The following is a 14,558-nucleotide window of genomic DNA, read 5'->3' on the forward strand; positions in this document are numbered from 1 at the left end:
GAATGCCTAGTTTACTGAGAATGCAGCCCAGCAAGTCTCAGCGTCATTTTCCTAGCTCTCTCTCAAAATGGAGTCGCTCTGGTTCAAATGATTCTGACATATTTTTCCCCTTCTTTTACAAGCGGACCCTTATTCCTAAGTGTTGCAGAGAGATTAAGATTCGTCTTCTGTAACTTTTTCAGGCTGATTAGGGGCGATAATATTCCTGCCTAACCATCGGGCTCTCTTGCATTCAGGGTAGAGAGAAGCTCAGTCAGACAGTGTTGGTGTGGTGAAGGTCGTTCATAACTTCGAGTTCCAAAAAAAGGTGATATCTGGAAGACTACTAAGTGTCCAATTTAAGAAAGCATTTAGTGAGCTTGTCTTGCATTCCTACACAAAGAGTACAACCACAATATATTCCAGAACAGCAAAGCAAAATTAGTAAAATTCCAAGTAAACTAAACAGGAAGGCCTTTCAAGAAGTAGGCAGTTGTTGGAACCAAACTGATACATGGTTGACTGATAGCACGTAAATGGCAGAGATATATGAGTGCCTAAAACTTTTATGGCCTGGGTAATGTTATGTAAATAGTCTGTAGCATACACAAAACATTTGGTTTTGATCAAAGCACAGGTTTCCTTTTGGGTCTCTGTTAAAATATCTACATACCCAACAGTTAGTTTGATTATGTAGAGAGGATGAAGTCTGTGCCCACTCAGTAAATAAGTTACTCTCTGCATGATTCCAACTAATACCCAAGAGTAGAATGCCAATCCATATCTTTATGTTACCCATCCCTTTCATTTCTTCTGAACAAGAGTTGGAGGTCACTGGCTCATGGGGATAAACAGGATCAGTCTCTTGTGTTCAGCTGGCCTGTAGGACTTCATAAAAGACAGGTTTAATTCGTGTTAAATGGACCCAGCTATTTATTCTCAGAATTTTAACTGCAGTTGGGGTACTATAGAGAACTTGATAGGGTCCCTTCCACTTTGGGGAAAGTTGATCTGCTGGGGATCCTTCTTTCCAAGTTTTTAATAGGACCCAGTTTCCTGGCTGGGTTGTAACAAGATTATATTCCTTAGTTGGGGAAGGGAGTCTTTGGTTTCCATATTCAGAGTGTGTTTTGTACTTGTCACATAATTCTGTAGCTTGAAAATATCTGTGTCTATTAGAAGGTATGTAGCTAAAAAAGGCCTTCCATACATTATTTCAAAAGAGCTGAGCTGCAGATTTCCCTTAGAGGCCACTGGAACCTGTAGTAAGACTACAGATAGTAAAGACAGCCAGGTCTTTGATGTTTCTCGGCATAGCATAGCAAGAGTCCTTTTCTGAGTCTGATTAGCAATTTTTCCTTTCACTGAAGACTGTGGCCTTCACACTGAGTGAAGGCAGTACTAAATTTCTAGGGCTCAAGATATGTTTTGTGTATTTGTCACTGTGAAAGATAGGCCATTATCTCTATGTAAGCTCTTCAACAGCCCAAATGTAGGAATTATTTTTCTTTTATTTTATTTTCTTTCTTTCCTTCCTTCCTTCCTTCCTTCCTTCCCTCTCTCTCTTCCTGTCTTTCTCTTTCTTTTCTTCTTTCTTCTTTCTTTCTTTCTCTCTCTCTCTCTCTCTTTCTCTTTCTCTCTCTCTTTCTCTCTCTCTCTCTCTCTCTTTCTCTCTCTTTCTTTCTTTCTTTCTTTCTTGGAAAGGAGTTTCACTCTTGTCACCAAGACTGGAGTGAAGTGACATGTTCTAAGCTCACTGCAACATCTGCCTCTCCAGTTCAAGTGATTCTCCTGCTTCAGCCTCCCAAGTAGCTGGGATTAGACGTGCCCACCAGCACACCTGGCTAATTTTTTGTATTTTTAGTAGAGATGGGGGTTTCATCATGTTAGCCAGGCTGGTCTTGAACTCCTGACCTCAGGTGATCCACCTAACTTGGCGTCCCAAAGTGCAGGGATTACAGGCATGAGTCACCTCACCCAGGGGCGTAATTATTTCTTTTAGTAGGAGTTTGGGAATCTCAATTGCCTTTTCAGATTGGTTAGGAAAAGCCTCAATCCAAACAGTAAAGGTGTCAATGAATACTAATAAATATTTAAACCCTTTACATGGGGGCATCTGTTATAGTCTATTTGCCAATCTTCACCAGGGTACATTCCTCTATGCTGAACAGGCCTTACTAAAGGAGGGGGTAAACATTGGTCATTTGGGTTATTTCAGGCCCGTGGTTCACAGGCTCGAGTAACCTGGTTTACTGTTTTAAGTAATCCTTTTTCTATAAAAAGCCAAGACATTATTTGAAACAGGAAATCTCTTCCCAAATGGGTAGAGTCATGCAAATGTCTAACTATTTTTCATTGATTAGCACCTCATGTCAACAGTTTATCAGGAGTGTCTAGGAAAATGCCTGCTATTTCCATAAGCCTCCCCCTGTCATCCACTGGTGTCCTTTAGCTTCTATGACTCCTTGTACTTGGTGTGGTTTAAACTTCCAGCTGTTATTGTAAAGCCAGTTTATTGGATTCATCTACAAAAGAGAAGTTGGTGCAACTGCCTGGAGTCATCCAGGCATGATAAGAAAGTTGTGTAAGAAAACCAAGGTCTCTGAAAAACAACATAGAGAATAGGTAAAATGGCATCTATGGGGTTGTCAGTCTACCCCTGTGGCCATACGGTTTTGGGGCAACAGAGACTCATTATAATGGGTCAATACAGAGTAAGCTGTCCAGAAGAAAGTTTTTTTTTTTTTTTTTTGAGACAGAGTCTCGCTCTGTTGCCCAGGCTGGAGTGCAGCGGCACAATCTCAGCTTACTGCAACCTCTGCCTCTCAGATTCAAGTAATTTCTGGACTTTTTTTATTACTATTTTTTATTTTTAGTAGAGATGGCATTTCACCATGTTGGCCAGGCTACTCTCGAACTCCTGACCTCAAGTAATCCTCCCACCTTGGCCTCCCAAAGTGCTAGGATTACAGGCGTGAGTCACTGTGCCTGGCAAAAGTTAATATTCTTACCTGCCATGGCAAAGGTTACCGAGTCTTCTCCAGATATACGGCTAGTTGTCTGATGGAAGCTGTGGCGGAAGGTCTGAGGTCCCGTCACTCTTGGGCACTTGCCTGGCTGTTTCACCCATCATTAGTTTGGGTGCCAACAGCTCTCTTCAGAACACTGGATTAGGGCTGGGCGCGGTGGCTCACGCCTGTAATCCCAGCACTTTGGGAGGCCGAGGCGGGTAGATTACAAGGTCAGGAGATGGAGACCATCCTGGCTAACACAGTGAAACCCCGTCTCCACTAAAAATACAAAAAATTAGCCAGGCATGGTGGCGGGTGCCTGTTGTCCCAGCTACTCGGGAAGCTGAGGCAGGAGAATGGTGTAAGCCCGGGAGGCAGAGCTTGCAGTGAGCCAAGATCGCACCACTGCACTCCAGCCTGGGCAACAGAGCGAGACTCCATCTCTAAAAAAAAAAAAACAAACAAACAAAAACAAAAAAAACAGAACACTGAATTATCCCCCTTCCAATGGTCTGTTTTCTTACAGTGTGCACACTGATTTATGCCCAAAGCACAATGACTCAGATGCCCAGCTTTGGGCTTTTCACGTTTCAGCTTCCCTTGTTCAAGCCAAGACCTAGGAGGGCAACCCCACATGGGAGGTTAGCTTAAGGTTGCAACCAACAGCTGCACCTTGTGGAGGTCCTTCTTCCTCTTTCTCTTTCCTCCACTTTGTGCCTGTTATTAAAAACTAAAAATGCCATATCCAAAGCTGTTCCTTAGAAGTTTTGGGACCCATAGCTGCTTTTACTAGTTTTCTATGGATATCAGGGGTAGACTGGGTTATAAAATGGACTCCCAGAAGGATTTATCTTTACCTTGAGGCAGGATCAGTGTTAGTATATTTCCTGATCACCTCAACTAAACACTATTAAAACAAAGCTGGATTCTCATCTTTGCCCTGAGAAACTTCCTTAACCTTTTCAATATAAACAAGATTTTTCTTACATTTCTTCATCTCTTCCAACAAACAAATGACCATATGATCTCTTCTCCCAAGTCCTCGCTGCCCTTTGATATTCCACTCTAGATCTTGATCTGGAACTGCTATAACTCCTGTCTGATATATATTATGGTTCAGGCTGCAAGCCAATAATGCATCTGCATGGATCTTAGCTGTCCCCAAAATGCATTGTTTCTCTTCCACTGTGCAACAGAGACAACAAAACATACAGATCCTGCCAAGATAAAGTATAGGCCAGAGTTAGCTTTTCAAACTCATCTATGAATTTTTCTTGATCTTCAGAGAAATGATCAAACTTGTCTATTATAGAGCCAAACCAGACATAGAAAAGGGTACATGTTCTCTCACAATGCCTTCTTCCCCATTTGCAACTTAAGTGGACAGAGATTTCCCTTTGGAGGTTGATAGGCAGCTCCATTATGAGTAGTACCTGCTGGGCTCCATTCTTCAGGGTGTGGTGGGTGTAGAGAGGGACTAGAAGGGTAAAGAGGAGGGACAAAGTGTTCTCAATAGAACTTTCAGGTGGACTAGGGGCAGAAAGAACTGACACATCTGAACCTTCAGACCTGACAGAAAGAGGTTCCGCTTCACCTAAAAATGCCCACTGAACCAAGTGGCAGGGGGCTTGTCATAAAGGATCATCTTGTATGTCCAACTCTTTTTCTTCTATTTCCCTCATGAAACATGCCCATGCCTGCTGTAGGGTTTCATTCTGACTGAGCAGCAAAAATGCTTGAACTTATGATATTTTATCCCATTTTCTCTACCACGTACAGAACAAATCGAGTTGAACTACTGTATAAGTACTCATTAGAGGCATTTTTTCTTGTATCATTCTGAAGTTATTTGCTGATTTTCCATGCTTATCATCCTTAAGAAAGCGCACACTCTTAACCCAATCTGTAATCCCTGATCCTGAGGTTTTGGTAACCTGATGTTTCTGTTTTGTTGTAGACAGTCCTGAAGATGAGTTTTCACCCCAGAGAACAGAATGACAAAAGGCCAAGATGTGGTTGATACAGCTGGTGAGAGACAGTGGGTGAGGAAAGACCAGGCTCTCCAAGCATTCAGACACACCTGTGCAACTGTCCTTGCAATTAGGAGCCAGGCCCCAATGAGCTGCTCACCACATGTGTCTTTGAACTTTGCTAGGTCATTGCTGTTGATTAGTTTCCTCTACTGAGCAGGTAGCTTATAGTTGGAGTATTTACAACCAGGAGAATGTTCCAGATCAGCCCTGAGTTAACTTAAAATAATCAAAAGGTTAAAATGTAATCTGAAATATATTTACTCAAGGTCAGATATTGAGTATGGCCACCAGGAGGACAGATTTAAGTTGCCCTGAATGTATGTTTCAATTAACAGTCATTGAAAGTGAGTCTTTTCAAAAAAGTGAGAAGGCGGTCCCTAAGTTGTTTACCAAGAATTCATATTTAAATGCATAAGCTATTGATTGGCTACATATATTCTTTTGTTTTAGAAATTCCAGATTAAAGAGATAATGGGTGAGACTGCTAGTCAGAAACAAAATGTCTTTAAACAACTGTCCCTAATCCCAGCACTTTGGGAGGCCAGTGGGTGGATCACCTGAGGTCAACACTTCAAGACCAGTCTGACCAACATGGTGAAACCCCATCTCTACTAAAACTACAAAAAAAAGAAAAAAATTAGCCAGGCCTAGTGGCGTACACCTATAATCCCACCTATTGTGGAGACTGAAGAAGGAGAATCGATTGAACCCAGGAGGTGTAGGTTGCAGTGGGCTGAGACTGTGCCATTGCACTCCAGCCTGGGCAACAGTGCAAGACTCCATTCAAAAAAAAAAAAGACAAAGAAAAGAAAAGAAAAGAGAAGGAAAGAAAAGAAAAGAAGAAGAGTGACTATGTTGACTCTGGGGTCATGAACACATATGACAGTCGAATTTTTACTGTGGACTGTGCTCACCTGTGAAATCAGTATCTCTCCAGTGGGCACTGTCCATGTGTCAGGGTAACAGTGCTAACATTTAGTAGGTTGTGCATATGGAAACATAGTCTAACCTTTGTGCTTGGTCCTGTGATGACACTCTCTATACCATCCAAAGACTTTATACAAATGTGAAAGAAAAGTAATCCTTTATGACGTTATTATCTAGAGAAGACCCAGGAATATACCCATTTCTCTAAGTTTAGTTACAAGTGCCAGCATCTCTCCTTTTGGCTGATTCATGGTATTAGTGTCATTATCACAACTGTGAGCTTGGGTAAGGTATATGTCACAACCCAAACTGTGAGTAGAAAGAAAGCAAAAGACTAACATCACCTGGGTGCTGGGTCAGAAATATGTCACAATTTTTCCAGGGCAGAGAGTCATATCACCTGGTTGCCTGGCCAGGGTTATGTTACAATTTTCTCCAGAAAACAGGGCACAAACAGCAAAGACACATTACTTGGGTAATGGGCCCAGCTATATGTCACAATTTTTTCCACAGTTAAGACCTGGGTACAAGAAAAACACCACCTTGTTGCTGAACCCAGGGGTATATCACAATCTTCTGTGTGGGCATGATGCAGATGCAAGAGGAAAGTCACACCTCAAAATAATGGATGCAGAGATATGTCACAAGGCCTCTTGTGGGCAGGGCCCAGGCTGGAGCCTCTTACCTACTTGATTTGACCCAGCAATATGTCTTAATACCTAAAACACACAGGGCCAATTTGAAAGAGGAGTGTGATAAGGGCTGGCACAGTGGCTCACGCCTATAATCTCAGCACTTTGGGAGGCTGAGGCTGGCAGATCACTTGAGGTCAGGAGTTGGAGACCAGCCTGGCAAACATGGCAAAACCCCATCTCTACTAAAAATACAAAAATTAGCTGGGTGTGGTAGCACACACCTGCAATCCCAGCTACTCGGGAGGCTGAGGCAGGAGAACCACTTGAACCTGGGAGATGGAGGTTGCAGTGAGCCATGATCACACCACTGCACTCCAGCCTGGGATACAAAGTGAGACATCTCAAAAAAAAAAAAAAAGAAAAGAAAAAAGAAAAAAGAGAGTGATACAACCAGATGCTGGGTCCAGTGATAGGTCACAATCCTGCCTTCATACAAGGCTCAGCTAGAAAAAGAGAGTTATATCACTTAGGTGATAAACAAAATATGTCATAATTCCCCTATTAGAATGGCTCATGTGGGAGAGTTAGATCACCTAGGTGTTGGACCCAGTCATACACAGTTTTTAATATACACAATATACAATTTGTATATTGAAATGGGGCTGGGCCCAACACAATGTGACTCTTGAAATATGCCCTTTTTGGACAGAGCCCAAGCACTAGAAGAGAGTAACATCACCTTATTGCTAGGTCAAAAAAATATGGGACCATACTTCCTGAAAAACGAAGAGCCCATGCAGCAGTCTACCTAAATTAGAACTTCAGAGATATGTCAAAACACCTTATGTGGGCGAGGCTCATGTAGAAGAGAAAAGTCATAACCTAGGGCCTTCACCTAGTTATATGTCACAATCACCCCAGTGGGCAATGCCCAGGCATGGGAAAAATATTATGTAAATGCTTAGATGAGTGATCTGTCATAATCCTCACTGTTGACAGGTCTGAGACAAAAATAAAAAGTCATATAATCTAGTTTACTGGGCCAAGGACATTCACTATGTCCTCTGTGGACAGGTATGAGACAGAAAAATTACATCACCTGTGAAATGTCACTAGGGATTAGTCACTCTCGCTTCTGTGGTCTGGGCCCAGATAGGAGAAAAGAGAAAAATTACATAGGTGCTTGGCCCATATATGTTACAATGTCTCCTAGAGAAAAGCCCGTGTAAAAGTAGAGAGTAACATCAAATAGATGGGTCCAGGAATATGGCAAAATGCATCCTGTAGCCGGGGTCTGGGTAGGAGATTCATATCTCCTGGGTGTTAGACCCAGCAATATGTTACAGTAGCCAATGTGGGCAGGGCACAGAAAGGACGAGCACATTACCTGGGTGCAGGGACAAGTGATATGTCACAGTGCCCTCTTTGGCAGCACCAAGGCATAAGTATAGGGTCACATCATCTACATACTGGTTCCAACAATATGTCCCAATCCCATCTGTGTGCTGGGCCCAGGCAGGAGAGTCAAATCACTCAGGTTATGAACAGAGACGTGTGTCACAATCACATATGCAGAAAGGCTCAGGGATAACATGAATAATTTTTCACATATTCCCATTCTAGGTATGAGAGTGAAGACCATTTGGAGATTGGGTCTAAGTACACAAACCACAATCTCATTGTGGATGGATTCATGAATAAGAGCCTCATTCTCTCCTTCAGACTGTGTCTCTCAGTAAACTCCATTGTTTCACAAGTGTGCTGAATCTTGATCTGAGTCACTAGCTATGGACTAGATCCACATATGAGAGTCAATTTTGCAACTTTCCACTGCCTCCAGGGATGAGATTCAGAACTTCAGAAGTAGACTGTGTTTATCTAAAAGGATGACATATTTATGGTTGACTGGTTGTGAATACCAGTATCACAATGTCACCTGTGTGCTGGACCATATAAGGGTCTTTATTGAGGGTATGTGAGGGCTTTATTGCTGGGTCTGTTCCACAGACCCTGGTTGATGGATGAAATGAGTACTCAGACACAGGTATGCAGTGTAAGAGCAGCTAGGTGACTGCCTGGCTGTATTGGACAGAGTGCAGCCCCGAGAAGCTGGAGCCGCTTTCTTTTATTCAGTGCAGGCACAATGCTGAAAACCTGAAGCCAATACAACCTGCAGGTAATTAACATTTATTGTTCCCCTTTCAAGGAATGTCATGTGTGCAAATGATCAAAGGTCAGTTCCTGTTCAACATAAATAAACAAGCCTGTTTAAGATAAATTTCCCCATATTCCCTTGTATTTACTCCTCACCCCCTGACTCAAGGTTATAGAACAGTTTGCCTTCAGCTATTCTGCCCCAGGGCTCTGCAGGACCTTCCAAACTTTCAGGAGGTTTGCATTTCCCTATAGATTTTTCACCACTCTGACCAATCCCCTCACTTCTCCCCCCCTTTTTTGCATCAAGTTTTGATGATTGAAGCATACACATGTGAGCAGTGACAGGTTTGACTGGCATAGTGGTTACAGCTTGTGTCCCAGCTTTGCATCCTAGAACCAGTAAATAATATAAAACAAACATGAGTATAATCAATATCATTCTTTTGCAATCAAGGAGTGGTATGTAGTGGTACTTGCCACCTCAGTCCAATGTATGCCATTACTGAGGGACCCCACCAGAGCTATGTCAATCTCTCCCAGTCAATCAGTCACATTTTTAGAGGCTAGAAAGGGATCTCTGCCCAAGTAACAGTGTGGCAGAAAGGCGGATCTAGAAGATGGGTCCAATAGAATATAGCAGGTACAGGTTGCAGGCAAAGTGGGAGAATAAGAAGAATCAATACCCTACAAGAGCTGCAATGTACAACAGAAAGCATAGAAAGGAACACATTATCTGAGTGAATGGTTTCTTTTTCTGTAGCAGAATTCACTTAGCCTCCTGAGTTGTCTTCTTCAGCATCTCCCAGGTAATGTCAGCGGCCTGTGATGTCCGAGGAAGTGGCATTGTCCAGGGTTGCAAGTTCTGCAGGATCATTTCCTTCATTTTTGGTACTGGGTTGGGTCCTGGCCATGCTGTGGTAAGGTTTGGTGTGTTGCGCTGGAATCCAAAGAGGACTTGAGGGGACATGAACACAAGCATAAACTCTTTTCCATGTTAACAAATAATTTGGACCACACTATACATTACTATTACTAACATAAATTTAACAAATAAAATATATCACTAGATTTTTCTGAAATATGCCTTTCATAGTCTTTGACTTCTTAAACATCTTTTAAGCTCTTCTGATGAAATGTAATTTACAGTTATTAAAAAACTGAAATTGGGCCGGGCGCGGTGGCTCAAGCCTGTAATCCCAGCACTTTGGGAGGCGGAGACGGGTGGATCACGAGGTCAGGAGATCGAGACCATCCTGGCTAACACGGTGAAACCCCGTCTCTACTAAATATTACAAAAAACTAGCCGGGTGAGGTGGCGGGTGCCTGTAGTCCCAGCTACTCGGGAGGCTGAGGCAGGAGAATGGCGTGAACCCGGGAGGCGGAGCTTGCAGTGAGCCGAGATCTGGCCACTGCACTCCAGCCTGGGCGACAGAGCAAGACTCCGTCTCAAAAAAAAAAAATAAAAAAAAATAAAAAAAAAAAAACTGAAATTGGGCCGGGCGTGGTGGCTCGCACTTGTAATCCCAGCACTTTGGGAGGCTGAGGTGGGCAGATCATGGGGTCAGGAGTTCCAGACCAGCCTGGCCAACACAGTGAAACCCCATCTCTACTAAAAATACAAAAATTAGCTGGGCGTGGTGGTAGTGCCTGTAATCCCAGCTACTCGGGAGGCTGAGGCAGGAGAATCACGTGAACCTGGGAGGCAGAGGTTGTGGTGAGCCGAGATCGTGCCACTGCACTCCAGCCTGGATGACAGAGCTAGACTCCATCTCAAAAAAAAAAAAAAAAAAAAACTGAAATTGAAATAAGTGAAAAAATCTTTCAAGGTGACAAACTCAGGAAGTGGCAGTGCTGATTGGGACACAAATATGTCCGACTCCACTGTCAAGTCAGACCATAATATCACTCAAAATATTCTTTCATCCCCATCCTGCCCATTAAATTACTCAGTGACCACCTTCCCAGGAGACACTGTACTGTACCCCACTGTAAGTCTCAGGTACATTTTGCTTGCAAGTTCTTGCATTGCCTTACTGGGATGGGATCTTCTTGTCCTTTGGAAAAAAATTTATTTCAGTAATCCAGAGAAGAAAAATCATTTCTGCCTTTTCTCATCAATATGAACATCTGATTGTCTCATCACCAATGTGTCCACTAAAAATAAAAATCAGGTTGAGAGGCCAGGCGTGGTGGCACACACCTGTAATCCCTGCACTTTGGGAGGCCGAGGCGAATGGACCACCTGAGGTCATGAGTTAGAGACCAGCCTGGCAAACATAATGAAACCCCGTATGCACTAAAAATACAAAAAATTAGGCCAGGCGCCATGGCTCACGCCTGTAATCCCAAAACTTTGGGAGGCTGAGGTGGGTGGATAACCTGAGGTCAGGAGTTCGAGACCAGCCTGGGCAACATAGCAAAACCTCGTCTCTACTAAAAATACAAAAATTAGCTGGGCATGGTGGCACACGCCTGTAGTCCCAGCTACTCAGGAGGCTGAGGCAGGAGAATGGTTTGAACCCAGGAGGTGGAGGTTGTAGTGAGCCAAGATTGCACCACTGCACTCTAGCCTGGGCAAGACAGTGAGAATCCATCTCAAAAAAAAAAAAAAAAAAAAAGGAAATGAAATATCCGCACCAGCAACATTAACACAAAAAGTTCCATTAAACAATGACAGCCACTCAAATGTCACCTCTTCTATAAAACCCTCCTTGATATTTCCACTGCTATGTTACTGACAGAATTGATCACTATTACCTTTCAGCTCAATACCTTATGTCTTTTTATGTACAAGTATTATTCTAGAGAATAAATTGTTTACACACCTATCCATGATAATGAGCTATAAACTCCTACATGGCAGGTATATTGAACCCTGTTCATCTGTGTAATCCAAATTTCTGATACATAATAGGCGTCATATATACATAAAATCAAAACGCTATCAGGAATTATTGGAAAAGCTAACAAATTATTTTTTTAACTTTTAAGTTCAAGGGTACATTTGCAAATTTTTTGCATAGGTAAATGTGTGTCACGGGGGTTTGTTGTGCAGATTATTTCATAACCCAAATATTAAGCCTACTACCCATTATTTTTCCTGATCCTCTCCCTCCTCCAAAAGGCCCTAGTATGTGTTGTTCCCCTCTACGGGTCTATGTGTTCCCACGATTTAACTCCCACTTATAATGAGAACATGTGGTATTTAGTTTTCTATTCCTGTGTTAGTTTGCTAAGAATAATGGCTTATGGCTCCATCCACGTTCCTGCAAAGGACATAATCTCATTTTTTTTTTTATGGGTGCATAGTACTCCATGTTTTATATGTACATTTTCTTTATCCAGTCTATCACTGATAGGCATTTAGGTTGATTCCATGTCTTTGTTATTGTGAATTGTGCTGCAATGAGCACATGCATGCATGTGTCTTTACGATAGAATAATTCATATTGCTGGCCGGGCGCGGTGGCTCAAGCCTGTAATCCCAGCACTTTGGGAGGCCGAGACGGGTGGATCACGAGGTCAGGAGATCAAGACCATCCTGGCTAACCCGGTGAAACCCCGTCTCTACTAAAAAATACAAAAATCTAGCCGGGCGAGGTGGCGGGCGCCTGTAGTCCCAGCTACTCGGGAGGCTGAGGCAGGAGAATGGCGTGAACCCGGGAGGCGGAGCTTGCAGTGAGCTGAGATCCGGCCACTGCACTCCAGCCTGGGCGACAGAGTGAAACTCCGCCTCAAAAAAAAAAAAAAAAAAAAAAATTCATATTGCTTTGGGTACATACTCAATAATGGATTACTGGGTCAAATGGTATTTCTGTCTTTAGGTCTTCAGGTAGTTCCCATCATGTCTTCCATAATGGTTGAACTAATTTACACTCCCACCAACAGTGTATAAGCATTCCTTTGTGAAAAAATAATTTTAATTTTCTAAGAGGTTAGGTTTTTAGACAAATACTACACAAGGAAGTTTTCCACAGGCCTAGGCCATCCAGCTGCTCTTCTGAGAGGCTACACTCTTACTCCTCAGGCTGTCCTCTAAGAGACAACTTGGGATGATATTCATTAGACATTCCAAGATACATGGCCACTGTGGGTATCTTGGGTTCTCCCAGACAGTTCTGAAATTCATGACCAAGAATAGACTACAGGGCTGCTGTAAAGGGCCCTGTAATTTCTCCAAAGCAAAACTTCAACCCAAAGATGTACTAGTAAGGTGTGTGTGCCTAGGGAAAATAAAAGGAGAGGCGCATACTTCTTTTTTTTTTTTTTTTACAGTGGAGTTCCAGAAGATTATTTTTCTACTTTTTTTAATCATGTAAAATGTTTACAGACTTGGGAGGCTGAGGCAGATGAATCACCTGAGGTGAGGAGTTCGAGACCAGCCTGTCCAAAAAGATAAAACCCAATCTCTACTAAAATTATAAAAATTAGCAGGGCACGGTGGTGGGAGCCTGTAATCCCAGCTACTTGGGAGGCTGAGGCAGGAGAATCGCTTGAACCTGGGAGGCGGAGGCTGCAGTGAGCTGAGATCATGCCATTGCACTCCAGCAAGGGCAACAAGAATGAAACTCCGTCTCCAAAAAAAAAAAAAATGTTTACAAACAGAAAACAAATCTTTAAAAACCTGCCATTTCGGCTGGGCGCGGTGGCTCAAGCCTGTAATCCCAGCACTTTGGGAGGCCGAGACGGGCGGATCACGAGGTCAGGAGATCGAGACCATCCTGGCTAACACAGTGAAACCCCGTCTCTACTAAAAAAAAAAAAACACAAAAAACTAGCCGGGCGAGGTGGCGGGCGTCTGTAGTCCCAGCTACTCGGGAGGCTGAGGCAGGAGAATGGCGTAAACCCGGGAGGCGGAGCTTGCAGTGAGCTGAGATCCGGCCGGCCACTGCACTCCAGCCTGGGCGACAGAGCGAGACTCCGTCTCAAAAAAAAAAAAAACCTGCTGTGTAAAAACATGATTAACAAAACACTGGGTTTGAAACGTACACTAAAGGACAAATAGTTGATAGTGTTGTAAATTGGAAACAGGAAGTTATTTGTCCTCATTTCCTACATTTGAGAATGTAGGAAAGAAAGTGGAAATTTATAATTTTACTGCAAGCCTTAGTTAAGCTAGGGGAAGAGGGTAGTGGATTAGAAGTCCTGCTTGCCATACATTAGGAAATCACAGAGGAAAACCAGTCCTCCTGTGGAGCGTTAAAATAATTAAAAAGCAGGAAATTAGACTGAAGTGGCTCTATAATCCCAGCTCTCAGGGAGGCAGAGGCGGGAGGATAGCTTGAGCCCAAGAGTTCGAGACCTGCCTGGGTAATATAGCGAGACCCCGTTCTCCACAAAAAGGAAAAAAAAAAAAAAAAAAGACTGAAGTGGCTCTAGTGCCCTTTGTTCATAAGTAAAAAAGGTAAAACCTAACTCGAGTTTATTTCTTATAAATTACTATTTTAGGCGGAAACAAAATTCAGGCTTAACCCATCATAAACCTGCAATTAATCTCTGATTACATAACCAGGAAATTTCCACCTGAATCATACAAATAAGGTGACTACATAATTGTAAGCAATTCTTGAATTTGGTTTGCCTTCTCGCACGCCCTTTATAAAACCCTTTCCTTTATGCCGCTCAGGTGGGCCACATATTATGGCCGGGTGCTTTCCATTTCACCAATCACCGCTCAAATAAACTCGTTAACATTTTAACATTGATTCCCTTTAATTTTTAAGAGAAGGGGCTGGGCGCGGAGCCTCATGCTCCTAATCTTAGTACTTTGGAAGGCCAAGGCTGGCGGATCACTTGAGGCCAGGAGTTCCAGACCA

This window comes from Chlorocebus sabaeus, chromosome 6 (assembly GCF_047675955.1).
Source record: "Chlorocebus sabaeus isolate Y175 chromosome 6, mChlSab1.0.hap1, whole genome shotgun sequence".
In the NCBI taxonomy this organism is placed as follows: Eukaryota; Metazoa; Chordata; class Mammalia; order Primates; family Cercopithecidae; genus Chlorocebus; species Chlorocebus sabaeus.